Below are 14,046 nucleotides of genomic sequence, written 5' to 3'. Positions count from 1 at the left end.
GTAAGTTTATGTAATCATGGAGCAGTACTGCAAACATATATTGGAGACCTCGGTAGCAGAGGATAGGCTTATTTGCATCTTGGTAGCTTCATCTGAAAAATGAAGATAATTATAATATCTACTTCATAATGTGGTTGTAAGAATTAAATACGATAATGTGGGTCAAGCTGTTTAATATATAGCCTGGTACCTTTTATTGTGTGTGTCCCGATGAGTGTGGCTCTTGCCACCTTAATATTTCAATGAGGTCACATTTCTATAAACATCTTTAAGTTATAATGGCAGTTGATTTGCATATCTTACCAGCCCCTAACTAATCAACCATTCTGTCAATCTTTCCATGATTTCCCCGTGATCAAAACATTGGTTGGTGCAGTCCTATCTAAATTCTCACAGAACCAAGCAACATTTCTCCTTTCCCTACAACTACTACCACCCCAAAACAAACAAAAAAACACAAACCAACCAAAGCACTCCTGTAGTTAACCCTGGGCTTCTCCGCAGAAAACAACTTTTTAGGACTACAATGAAGGATTCATTAAGGCTTTTCCACCAACAAAAGAATACTGTCCCCAAGGAACAGGCTCTTGAATTTTATAATTTATTCCCTGGAGAAAGTGGGGAGAGTAACGTCCTAGGGCGGGCCTGAACTCCCTTTGGGGTCGTGGGCCTTCCAGACCCCTAGTCCCTTCCACTCGGCAACGCAGGGGACTTAAGCGAGCGCGGGCGCCCCTAAATTTCATTCCAAGAACAGATTAAAATCATCCTGTTTAAACAAATAGGCCGAACTGTCCAAAAGGACGGTGCATAACAGAGCACTGGATGCGGACGGCCTCCCTCTGGGGTCGGGGCCCCTCTCGGGTTCAGCGCCGCCGCCGCCGCCGCCGCCGCCGCCGCCGCCGCCGAGTGCCACATCAGCGCCCGCGCTGCACTTCCAGGTTCCTTAAGAGGATGGAGACGGCTGGCGGGGCCGACAGGGGCGGGCCCGAAGCCCCCGCGGGAGTGGCGGGCCGGCAGGCCAATAGGTAGCAAGCGAGAAGCCTGCGGCCACCAATGAGCTGGAGCTTCGGGTAGCCGCGGCGGCTGAGGTTCGTGCTCCGCTGGGGAACCAGATGAAGCACATCTGGACAGCTGTGCTGAGGAACTGTGCGGCCTCTTCACGGGCCGACTTCAGCTGAGCACGTACCCCACGTCCTCGCCTTCTAGCGACTTATTATTTATTCATTTTCCCAAAGAAACAACCAAGGATCCAAGTTTAGAACTTTCTCCCCTCCTGATGCGAGACGGGGCCAGATCCTATCTAACACACAGTTTAATTTTCATGGGGCTCTAGGATCAAAAGAACTGAAACAGCAACAACAAAAGCTCAGCCGCTGTCTGATTTAAAATTGGCAAAGTGGGAAAAATAAAGTGTTGCGTAAACAGACCGAGTTGGGTAAGTTTTGGATTTGTGCTGGATGTCGTATTTCTCCCGCTGTGATCTCTGAGTCTTTTTGCTCTTCTCACTAGTCTTCTCTTCATCAAGGAGAGAAAGATTTTAACTTTTTGGTTATCTGTATGATATTTTTAAATTTCCTGGTAACAAATTTAACTGACATCTTGCTGTAAGCGTCTCCTAACTTTGAAGTTGAACCTACTGATACATTTTTCTATTTTCTTTCTGTGAAAGCAGTATACATTTATAAAGCCAAAATCTTTATACAGCCTCAACTCCTTAACTGTTTTGATGGAACATTGAGAAAACTATCTGGCTTATTCACAATTAACAAAACTTTTGCTTCTGTTAATGAGATATTTAATATTAGATTATTTAAAACCTCAATTATGTAGATAATTGCTGTTTCACTTACATTTGAATTTGTTGTAATCCAAGTGCATCTTTTCTATATTCTCCTATCCATAGATGGAGGTCCTTATTCCTTTATGATTGTAATAAAACACCCCAGACACATGACAGACAACTGTGTGCATCAGTAACCTATACTGTAATTGTAGATTAACCCCATAATTCTATCAAGATAATATTCAGAGTGATTGTTAAATGTATATGCTTGCAAATAGTACTGGTATATATTTCAGGATTTAGGAATGGAAATGATGGCAAATATTGAGCTAAGTGAATGGCTTGAGGCCCATTCCATTTGAAGCATCTATAATTCTCTCTGTTTAAGCAATGTTTTGGATTTGAGACTTTATTATTTACCATCATGGCTGGTCTTGCCAGAATTGTTCTTTAATTTCTGACTCAGAAAGCAGTAGGTGGGAATTTGGTGCCATAATTGCAAGTTTCAGGGCATGTTTTTGATTCAGAAAGGCAATGAACGCAGTGAGTGAAACAGTTGAAGTGGTTTTTGGGATACAGGGTTAGAAAGAACAGTGTTGCAGAGAAACAATATACAGAGGCAGTTAGCCTGGTTCAATTCACAACTCTTACTGACCTTGGGCAAGTTACTCAACCCATTCGTGCCTCAGTTTCTGTCTTTGTAACATGGAGATAATAGCACCTACCTCATGTGGTTGTCTAGAGGGCTAAGTGAGTAAACATGTGTTAAATAGAGTAATTCTGGTACAGGGTACATCTTTTCTGTTGTATTCCCTTTTCATTGCCTTCCTTTCCAGCTTTCCCTGCTGCACGTCAGTTTTCTCACACCACTATTCTGTGACCTCTGTGCCAGCAACTAGTGCTTACTGAGTGACCATTTTTTAGTGATGTACTGGATAAAGCTGCAAAAGAGAGAGCTTCTTGAGAGGGGAGCGAGGTAAAATTTATCAAATGCCTTAGAAAATTCTAGAAGTGCAGAGGATAGAAAGATGACATCTTTTTTTTTTTTTTTCCAATTAATAAGAAGACTTCCTCTTATTGTAAGATGGCTTCCTGGAAGAGTTGGCATTTCTGGGAAAAGATTTTGACAAATAATTTTAATTGAGGGGAAAGGGATCTTAGAATAGCAGGTGGCAGGGATTCTAAGAGGAAGGGAAAGCCTGGGAAAAGCACTAAGACTGGAAAGTGTCTTTGTGAACATTGGGTTGTAATGCAAGATAATCTATGAGAGGCTAGTGGGAAGAAAGGTTGGAAAGGTGGGAGAGGTGGGAGAGAAAGGCATGGTGAGCCTGATGGAGAAGGAGAAGCTTGAGAGGTAAGTTGCTGGGGGATGGAGAGCTGAACTGGTAGCAGTTACATAGTGGAAGTATTTCTGGAATGGTCTATTTCTGTAGTCTGGTTTCTACCTCTTGTCCAGCATACCCTATTCATCTTCTCTACTGCTTCTGTGACCTGTCTTTCAGGGCCAGCGAGTCTGGACCCTACTTTTTGGACTCACTCTCTGGTGGCTATCTTGGAGCTCTGCTGAAGTGGTGTGGCATTCTGGATTATTACCCAGGCTACTTTTCAGAAACAGGCTGCATCCTAAAGTCTTTGACATGGATGGTTGTTGCACCCCTCCTCTGTCCTCAAACACACATAGTGTTTGCAAAATAGCTCTTACTGAGAGAATCGTCTATTCACATGTTAATACTTATAACTTCATAATTTACAATTATTGAAGTAGATAAGGTTTGTAGTATGCACTTAAGTGGAGAGTCAGTTTGGAGATATCTTGCTGTTTCTTCTCCCAGGGCCTTGTGCTTTGTCAGATAGAACTGAGTCTGGCTCTGGTGTTACTGCTGGACACCTGTGTGACCTATGGCAAGACATGGAACCATTATGGCCCTCTCTGTACCATCATCTGAAAAATGATCTCTAAGGTCTCTTCTCCTATGGAAGATCTTATATTCTTCTCCACCTGTCCATCTGTTGCTTACAGATGGCTATTTGATACATCTATGGCTAACATTTTCTGACTACTTAATATATGGCAGACATTATTCTGAGGGCTCTACATGTCTTAGCTCATGTAAGCTTTTCAATAACCCTATGAGGGTTGGTACCTATTACCTGAAGATACAGGAGGCACAGGAAGATTAAGAAACTTGCTCGAAGTCACACAATGAACAAATAGCAGCAGATGCAGACCCAGACAATGTAACACCAGAGCCAAAGCCTTTACCACTAGTCTGCACTGGCTTAGGTTTAATACAGCTGGGCTACTGTTTTCGTTTGTGGTAGTGGCAGTCAAGAAGTCCATGGAAGGGGGATCATTGGAGGACTCTAACTGGTGAAATTTTCCTGGAGAGGCCAGAATACCAACATGTTTCTTGTTTATGGAATGTGCTGCACATAGAGACAGGAGACATTTTATTTGTTTATTGGATGGAGCTCTTGAAAACAAGCATTCTATCTTTTCATCTTGTTTGAACAGAACTGCCATAGTCCCTGGACTTACACTAGACATTTAATAATGTCAGTCGAGTGTTTTTCTCCTTTACAAACTGAAACATAGTGTATAAGAGTCAAAAGTAATGTTTTCCCCTTTATTTACCTGCTTTCTTACCATTCTACTACTCTCTCCAGAGATAAACTTCGTTAATAGTTTGGCCTGTGTCCTTCCAGTCCTTCTCCAAGAGTCTATTCACAGGTATGGAGCTAAATATAAATACAATTAAAAAATAAGAACAGAACCACAGTATTTTTATTTAAAAAAATAGAGAAACTATGAAATGTTCCCAGGCTTGTGGGAAAATGGAGCAGATGCCAGGTACACATTCTCCTCCTTTTTTTGGATCTCCTGGTCTCTTGTCTTATTTCTGGAGATGCTGTGGTTTTGGGATAAGAATTTATGGTGAAGATCAATATAGAGTTATTTTAGGTGTTCTGTTATTAATAATACCCAGTCTGGATTTCACATTTTTAGGGAATTCATTATTAAAAATTTAATGTATTAAATCAACTTTAAAATACTATTTGAAAAATATTTTAATTTGTTTTTTATCTTATCTTAACTTAGTCACTCTCTTAATATAACACATTGACTAAGCATAGACTTTGGACTCAGACTGTGAGGGTTTCAATCCAAGATTTGCTTCTTATTAGTGTACCTTTGGCAAGTCAGTTTTTCTAGGAGACTTTATTATCTGTACAATGGGCATATCAATAGGCATTAAATGAGAGAATCTATATAAATAATTTAGCATAGTGTCTGAATCATAGAAAAGCCTATATATGAAAGTACTTCATTTTTTTATGGTGGTAAAATGTAACATAAAATTTGCCATTTTAATAATTTTTGATTGTATCGCTCAGTGGTATAAAGTACATTCACACTGTTGTGCAACCACCGCCATCCATTTCGGAACTTTTTCATCAAACTGAAACTCTCTGCCCATTAAATAATAGCTCTCTATTACCCTTGATGTCAGCCACTGGCAACCACCATTCTACTTTCTGTCTCTGAATTTGACTACTCTAGGTGCCTCATACAAGTGAAGTTATATAATACTTGTCCTTTTGTGATATTTTGTGACATATTTCACTTACTATAATGTTTTCGAGTTTCATCCATTTTGCAGCTTGTCAGAATTCATTACAGTCATGTGTCATTTAACAATATGGATACATTCTGAGAAATGCTGGTTAGGCAGTTTCCTTGTTATGTGAGCATAGAGTGCACTTACCCAAATATAGATAGTCTAGCATACTACACACCTAAGCTATGTGATATAGCCCATTGCTACTAGGCTATAAGCCTATATAGCATGTCACTGTACTGAATACTATAGGCAAGTATAGCACAATGGTATTTGTGTATATAAATGTAGAAAAGGTACAGTAAAAATTCAGTGCAAAAGATAAAGAGCGTGCGTGCACATGTGTCGGCATGCTTGGTGGGGAGCAGGAAGAGGGCCGTGGAGAGAGACACCATCTGAGTGAGAGCAGAGCTCAGGAGGAGGGAGCGAGGAAGGGAGACAAGGGGAGAGAAAGGGAGAGCAGAGTTCAAAAAGAGACCCAGAGAAACTGGAAATAATAAAGAAGGGGAAGAAAGAGAGAGGGAAAGAGGAACAGTCTTGGGAGGAAAGAGATACCAAGGACAGAAAGTGAGTTTGGCCACTCGCCGTATGTGTGCGTGTGTGCGTGCGTGTGTGTGTGCGTGTGTACACAGGTGCTCCCCTCCTCCCCAGCCCTCTCCTCTAGCTCTCTCACCAACTCCAGGCCCAGCCACCGGGTAGGCATAGGGCCAATAGACAACATGCTGAGCCTCCTCCATTTAAACCACTCAGAGCTGGCAGTAAGTTCAACATTTTAGTCGGGTCCAGTCTTTTCTGTCAACAATGCCAAGTTAGCTTTTTGCTTAGAGTCTCTTTTATTCTTATGGGACCAGTGTCATACATGTGGTATGTTGTTGAAGAATCGTCATTATGTGATGTATGACTACTTTTTAAGGCCTAATAATATTCTATTAAATGGGAATACCACATTTTGTTTATCCATTCATCTGTTGATGGACATTTCGGTTGTTTACGTCTGCGATGGTTAATTTTTTGTGTTAACTAGACCATAGTACCCAGATATTTGGTCAAATATTATTCTAGATATTTCTGTGAAAATATTTTTTTAGATGAGATTAACATTTAAATTACTAGACTTTTAGTAGAGCAGATTACTCTCCATAGTGTATATAGGCCTCCTCCAATCATTTGAAGGCTTTACCAGAAAAAGACTGATCTCCTTTACAGAAAAGGGAATTCTGCCAGCAGACTGCCTTTGGGCTTGAACTGTAGCATCAGCTTTTTTTTTTTTCCAGCCTGCTCCAGTCATGTGAGCCAATTCCTAAAATCAACATCTCTTTATCTATATACTGTGGTTCTATTTCTCTGGAGAACCTGACTAATACACTATCTTTTGGCTATTATGAATGATGCTGCTATGAACATTGGTGTACAAATGTCCGTTGGAGTTCCTACTTTCAATTCAATTTTTTATTTTTTGAGGAACTGCCATACTCTTTGTATAGTAGCTGTGCCATTTTACCTTCCCTTCAGCAATTCACAAGGGTTCCAATTTCTCCACATCCTTGCTAACACTTGTTATTCTTTTTTTTTTTTTTTAATAATAGCTAGTGATATCTCATTGTGGTTTAATTTGCATTTCTCTAATGATTAGTAATGTTCAGCATCTTTTCATGTGCTTCTTGGCCATTCGTATATATTCTTTGGAGAAATGTCCATTCGAGTCCTTTGCTCATTCTTACGTTAGGTTGCTTTTTTTTTTAGTTTTGCTTTTGTTATTGAATTGTAGAAGTTCTTCATATATTCTCAATATTAACTGCTTGTTAGGTATGTGACTTGCAGATATTTTCTTCCATTATCTGGGTTGCCTTTTCAGTCTGTTGCTTGTGCCCTTTGACGCTCAGAAGTTTTTTTTAAATTTTAATTTAGGCCAATTAATGTATTTTTTCTTTTGTTGCCTGTAGTTTTGGTGTTATATATCCAAGAAACCATTGCCAGATTGAATGTCATAAATAAGGATTTTCTTCTGTTTTCTTCCTAAGAGATTTATAGTTTTCATTCTGACATTTAGGTTTTTGATTTATTTTGAGTTACTTTTCATATATTATGGAGATAAGGGTCCAATTTTATTCTTTTACATGTAGATATCTAAGCAATTCACTTATTAATTATAATGTTGATCTCTATATAAACATCATTAGCATAAATATAACGGTATAAAAATATTGATTCATTCTTGATTTATTTTTTAAATTAAGTCTAAAGTCCTCATTCTTCCTCATAGAATTACTCAAAATTTCTATTCTTTTAACTATTAATATTTCCAAAGAAGAAAGGTTATTTGTGTTGAAGAGGCATTGGTTGCTGATAGCTTTCAGTTCTTTTGGGTGTATACCCAGCAGTGGAAATGCTTCCTTCCTTCCTTCCTTCCTTCCTTCCTTCCTTCCTTCCTTCCTTCCTTCCTTCCTTCCTTTCTTCCTTTTTTCTTTCCTTCTTAATCCTCCTTATCTTTCTTTAGATTTTAGAATAAAAAAAGTAGTAACCTATGTATGTTTTAAAAATTGAAACAGAGTTTATAGAGTCAAAAGTAAAGGTTTACCCTTTATTTATCTTTCTTTCATCCCACTACTCTCTTCAGAGGTAACCTTTATTAATAGTTTGGCCTGTATCCATCCAGACCTTCTCCAAGAATCCACAAGCAGGTATAGATCAAAACATAAATATAATGTTAAAATGTGAATGAGACCATAATATATGCACGGTTCTGCTTTGCTTTTTTTTTAACTCAACAATATATATGCACATACAAATACATACACATATACATATATAATATACTTATTGCAACTTGTCAATTGAAACATATAGACCCTTGTGAGCACATTTTGTCACAGAGAGTGAACATTGGAGCTCAAATGGAAGCATGTTCTTTTTCTATGGCAGACAAAGCCACTTAAAATAACAGTGGCATTAGGCAAAGCCATCAAACCAGGCTTGTTTGTACTATTTCCTCTCAGTGGTCTTTTGGTTTCTCCCTATGAGCCATCTGACTGTTTTTATTCTCCTCCGGCTTTCGAAGTTCCTGCCAAGAACTCTGACACTCAACTGCCTCAGTGAAACTTTGGAAGACGAATCCTTTTTCATGCACCTGACACCACTCTGACCAACCTGGGCCCTTCTGGTGCCATTGATTCTCCTAAAGCAGGAAAAGGTGCAGAGTCAAATGCTTCCTTTCTTCCTTGCTGTCTAGAGCAAAGGTTGCTATCCTCTATGGCTTTATTTTTTTTCCTCGCTTGTAAAAAGTGATCAGCACTTTCCATGGCAAGAAAGTGAATGGTATGTCCTCACCTTTCAACATGGTACCTAAAATTCTATATCTCCTAAAATACACACACACACACACACACACACACACACACACACATTATTTCATTGAATTCCCTTTAATAAATGAAAAAATAGATTTTTAGAAAAGTAATATATGCTAAAGCAAATTGATGTTGAGAAAGGTAAATTTTTCTATTTGTTTAGTAGTGAGGAATATGACAAATTATCTGATCGTATGGTTCTTTTCATCAAACATTCCATCCAAAAGACAGCACACTGGCCTTGAGAATTCTACAGTCTAGTACCCGTGCATAACTGCAGTTATGCAGCTGAATCTCATGGGAGATATTAAAAAAAAAAAACAAAAAAAACCCAAAAAACCTGCTCTTGTCCCTCCCTGGAGATTCTCTTTCAATAGGTGTAAAAGGAGGCCAGGCATCTGTGAAAAGCTTCCTGGAGCAATCTGATACTTGTCCCAGCTTGAGAATAACTAGTCTAGTGAGAGTTTCCCAGCCAAAGGTACTAACCCTTACAGGTAGGCTGGGATCTTTCATTCCCAACGTTCAGAACTGGCCCAAGCAGTCACAGATGGACGAAAGCTCATCATAGGTCATAATTAAAAAAACATGTGTGGTGATGGATGTTAGCTAGACTTATTGTGGTGATCATTTCGCAATAAAATATATATTAAATCATTATGTCGTACACCTGGAACTTACATAATGTTATATGTCATTTACATCTCAATAAAAAAACAGCAACAAGTAAATTGGATAGGAACTTCTTGGGGATGTGTGCAACAGTTCCTTTTTCATTTTATGGCCTCATTCCCATGAAAACTCACTCTTTAAGCTAAAAGGTACACTCACCTCATTATGTAGCACTCCTATTAACTTTACTTTTTCAGAGCCAAATTTCCCTCAGTGCTGTAATTATTTCCTGGTAGTAACTTAGATGTTTAGGAGGCATCTGAATTCCCTCCTAATGACCTGAAAGTATAATTAGCCCATTTTCTGACTTGAGTCAACAACTAGGGTGGCCAAATAAACCCAGATCTTTGTGTCGATCTCTGGCTCAGAGTCTACCCTCAGTTACATTTTCAGTAAAAAATATTATATTTAATTTGTCATAAATTTAATTTAAAAATGGTGAAATGTAAGGCATTTTTGAATTTCAGGTGGTATTTTTTTTAAAAAGAGTATGTTAGTTTCTAAAAGATTCTTCTAGAGTTTAAACAATAAATTAAAATGTCAACATATTGAGATTATTAACTCCTCTCATAAAATTCAAAAGACAACCCTCAAATCCAAGTAGCCCTACATTAAATTATTACCCTCACATTTTAAATAAAAAAAAGAATAAAGTTATACATTTCACTTTGATCCATTTAGGTATGGATCTTTTGCTCTGTTTGTTTTTATATTTATTTTTATGTTTTAGTTTTTTAACATCTTATTTTCTTTTGATGTTTCTTTCAGTTTGAAAACCCAAGACTTTCTTTAGTTCAGGAAGTTTTTTCCAATCATTTGATTCTTCTTGCCCTCTCCCTATAAGCCAGGCATAATTCAGACTAGTGGTTATGGAAAACTGTTGAAGAAAGAGAGGAAAAGCCAAAATAAAGAGATATGTGTTGGTAAGCAGCGCATTTAGAACAGATTTAGGGTCTCTGTGTATTTAATAAATAGTGAAAATTTAGTAAGATTAACATTTTAGTGAAGAAGAAAAAATTGTAAAAATGCTTACACCAAAATCATGTTATTGCTTACCTTGGGGTTAAAGACCAGAGGAAGAGAAGAAGAGAGGAGAGAAAAGATAGTGAGGTAGTGTTAAGGAAGAAGAAGGGGAATTGGGTCAGAGTCCCAGAAGCACCTTACTTTTAAGTACATGCCAAGGAGAACTGCCACGCAGCTTCTCCATGTCTGGTGGTTCCTTTTCCTCTTTCCACTTGGCCCCAAGTTCATGTGCACGAGGGGCATAAGGACAGGCTATGGGAGAGCAGGGTGATCTTGTGATTTCCTTACTGCTTCTATGACCTCTTAGCTTGTTTCCAATGTGGGGAACAGACAGATGAATCAAAATCCCATCCTCTTGGGGCAAGTGGAAACCTCCCTGCAGATATTTTCCTCATTGGAAAATCAGGCTTGCTCTCCTACTTCTGAGAGAGGATTAGTGACGTAATGTATGTGATGGGGCTTTGTAAACTGTAACGTGCCCCACAGAGGTCAGGGATTATGTAACTACAATTGTGCTTTAAAGTTTATTCTTTACAGAAAGATACACGAACAACTAATGGCTAAGTGAGTGACTGTTTATCAGGCGTCAGCCTCTTCTCAGGATTTTTGTCAGTTTATCATTATGGACTCCTTATAGGGTAGAGACTATCATTATTCCCACCTTATAGATGAGTTAACTGAAGCCCAGAAAGGTTAAGTAACTCATCCAAGGTCACACAGTGGTAAAATCAGGATTTAATTGCAGGATAACTGCACCACAGTGTCTGAACTCTTAACATTTATACCACATGCACTGTTACCCTCAGGAGTGAAGCAACAGCTTTTGGTTGCCACATTTCAGAGGACTGGTGAGTAGTTGGGTCTAGTGCAGGTCAGCAGAGGTAGAGGTATCTTTGACCTCCTTATCCTAACCGTCTAGATTCCTCTTACCATCTGTTGTTATCCTGGGAGGATGAAATACTTTGTCTCCTGGGTGCCTGATCTGCCTTAGTTCAAGCCTCTACCATCCTTGGCCTGAATTACTGCAATGATGTCTCAAACTGTCTGTGGTAAAGGACCAGTTTGGTTTTGATTTTATTTTTTTTTTCCTTTAGTCCAAGGTGACGTGATATTTTTGTAAAAATATAGAAATTTCTGGTTGGATATTACAGCAATGTCAAATTACTTTAAAATGTTTTAAAGTTTCCAAACATTTACTGTCAATTTCTGTACTTATCTTGTTACATATGGTAAACAGTTTGCTGATAGGTACTGGCCTACAGGATGTGGCTTCATTAGGATTGTCCCAGGGCTCTCCTTGCTTTCACTCTTCCTCCCTGCAGGCCATATACCACAAAGCAACTAGGATGATTTTTGAAAAATACACATAAGGTTCCATCATCCCCCTTGCTTAAACTTCCCAACAACTTCCTATTGCTTTTAAAAGAAAATTCAGATATTCATCATGGCTCAAAAGGCCCCAGGTAATTTGGCTCTGCCTATATCCACCCATCCCCATCTCCTTCACCTTGCTCACTCTTCCCTTGATGCTAATGCAATGTAGTCAGACTTTGTATTAAAAAAAAAAAAAGGTTAAAGTAGAGGACACATAATTTTTTGGGATGTGAGATATGCTTTGTTTTGTTCTTTCAGTTACTAGCTTAAGCATGGACACGTGCGTCCATAACTTTCTCTAGGTGCAGGAACCTTCCCTCTAGTTTTAGAATGAGTGAGATGGCCAATACGAAGTCCCAGAGAAGATGTGTGAGCAACAACTCTGCTTGTGTAGTATAACCTACTGCTTCTCTGATAGACTCAGCCTAAATATGTTCATATTCTGTTTGCTTTATTCCTCTAAAAAAGAGACTGTTGTGAGATACAGTAGTAGAGGGGTCATTCCAATTGCTCTTGAGGGGACATAAAAAATTTGATAGTGTGATTGTTCTTACTGTTGATGAGAATTGAGAATTCATTGGTAGGGAGTATGACTTTAAATAATGAGCTGAGGGGGAAACACAAATTCTGACAAAACAGTTTCCAGGTTGGTTTGGCTGTGGCTCTTGGTGCTTGCCATCCAGAGGGCTTCTTGTGTAGAGGCAGCCAAGATTCTCTCTCCATCTCACCCTTGCTCTCTAGTCTCCAGATGGTGCACTACTTTTGCAATGAATACAAATGAACTAGCTAGATCCAAAATGGTTAGCCACAGAAAGTCATGGTTTCTAGGAAACATGCTTTTACAGTTGGAAGATGTGTCAGAGGGTCATTGCTGGTGTCAACATCATTTCAGGATGAACTCCCAATATTCTCCTTGACTTTTTAATCCATTTCCTATTCCAGTGGTTTCTCTATTTCCAGAAGAAGATTTTATTGTCTTTTGTTAATAAATTATCATGGTAATGGCAATGATTCTCAAATCTAGTACCAAGAAATTTATAATCAATAGACTGGAGATGTGATGTAGAGATGTGCATTTTTGTTAAATGTGCATCCAGATGATTCTGAGGTAGGCTGTTCAAGGACCTTACTTTGAAAGACATGGCTTAAAGTAGTATCTTTTCTGTGTGGTAATAATATTGGTATTGGGTGCAAAGTTGACTTAATTTTAAAGAAGTTCTGTTTGTGTCCAAGATGGACTAACAGGACTGAATTAACCAAAAATATCAGATAAAGTATATGTAACAATGATTTTTGAAACACTAGCCATTAGACAATGAAGGGCAGTAATCTCTAAGAAACCAGAAACTAAAGAGGTGGGTGCCAAGACTGACTACTCCAGTTTACTGAGTGGAGAGAGTTTCCAGGTTGAGACTCAGGGGTTGGAAACCAGATGGAACTCAGACTGTCCAAGTTGAGAGATGGCGCTAAGAGCCCAGGGAAAGCAAGCTGGCTAGAGTCATAGAACAGAGAACCAGAATGAGAGTGCTGCATGGAGAGAGAGAGGCCCATAGATCTGCAGAAAGGCCTCTCAAGTATTTGGCAAAGTACTGATCAGCACATGCATGTGAGGAGACTATTGGAGGCTGGGGTGGTGAGGTAGAGAGTAGAGGGGTGATGGGGAGGCTCAAGGAGGAAGGTGGGGAGAGGAGGGAGAAAAGGACAATGCCCAGCACTCGCAGAGGCCTGGGAACAATCCCTGTTCTGTCCATCCTGACTGGAAAACTCATAATTCATAAGGTATGGGTAGAACAAGCAGACAGGTCTTCCCTCAGTAGTGGGGAGTAATTAGGCCTGCACTGAGCAGTGCTCCAGATGTGCCTAACAAATCATTAAAAAGCAATACCCCAAATGATCAAACTGCTCGCATGTCACTTACTCATCCCAGAACAGAGCTCAAGAATATTATAGGAGTAAAAAAAAAAAAAATTCAGTGCCCAACAAGGTAAAGTCCACAGTGTTTGGCACTCCAAAATAGTAAAGCAATTGTGTTTAAAATGGAAGTACACTGTTCTTGTCTGTCCTGGAGATGAACTTCTATGAACATTTTGTACCATTAAAAAGTCAAACAGTCAAGGCCTTCAGTGTAACATTTTGTGCAAAACAAACCAGAATTGGCCAAACCATGGTCTGTGCTGATATTTTTCCTTGGGTTCTGAGATAACAGCTCCCCTTTCATATCTATTACTGT

General features: G+C 39.1%; 1 protein-coding gene across 2 annotated transcripts in view; it reads left to right on the top strand.

Annotated features, from left to right (window-relative positions):
- The first annotated feature begins 1,090 nt into the window (after positions 1 to 1,090).
- The window catches only part of TMEM45A (transmembrane protein 45A), a 64,526-nt gene continuing 51,570 nt past the window's right edge, over positions 1,091 to 14,046 (top strand). For both annotated transcript variants that reach the window (XM_016144710.2, XM_016144708.2), the window contains exon 1: positions 1,091 to 1,435. The gene's annotated coding sequence lies outside the window, so the exon portion shown is untranslated. The remainder of the gene's footprint in view (positions 1,436 to 14,046) is intronic.

Source organism: Rousettus aegyptiacus, unplaced genomic scaffold (genome assembly GCF_014176215.1).
Source record: "Rousettus aegyptiacus isolate mRouAeg1 unplaced genomic scaffold, mRouAeg1.p scaffold_m13_p_4, whole genome shotgun sequence".
NCBI classification, from domain to species: Eukaryota; Metazoa; Chordata; class Mammalia; order Chiroptera; family Pteropodidae; genus Rousettus; species Rousettus aegyptiacus.
Note: the sequence above shows the minus strand (reverse complement) of the source record. Positions and strands in the feature narration are given on the sequence as shown.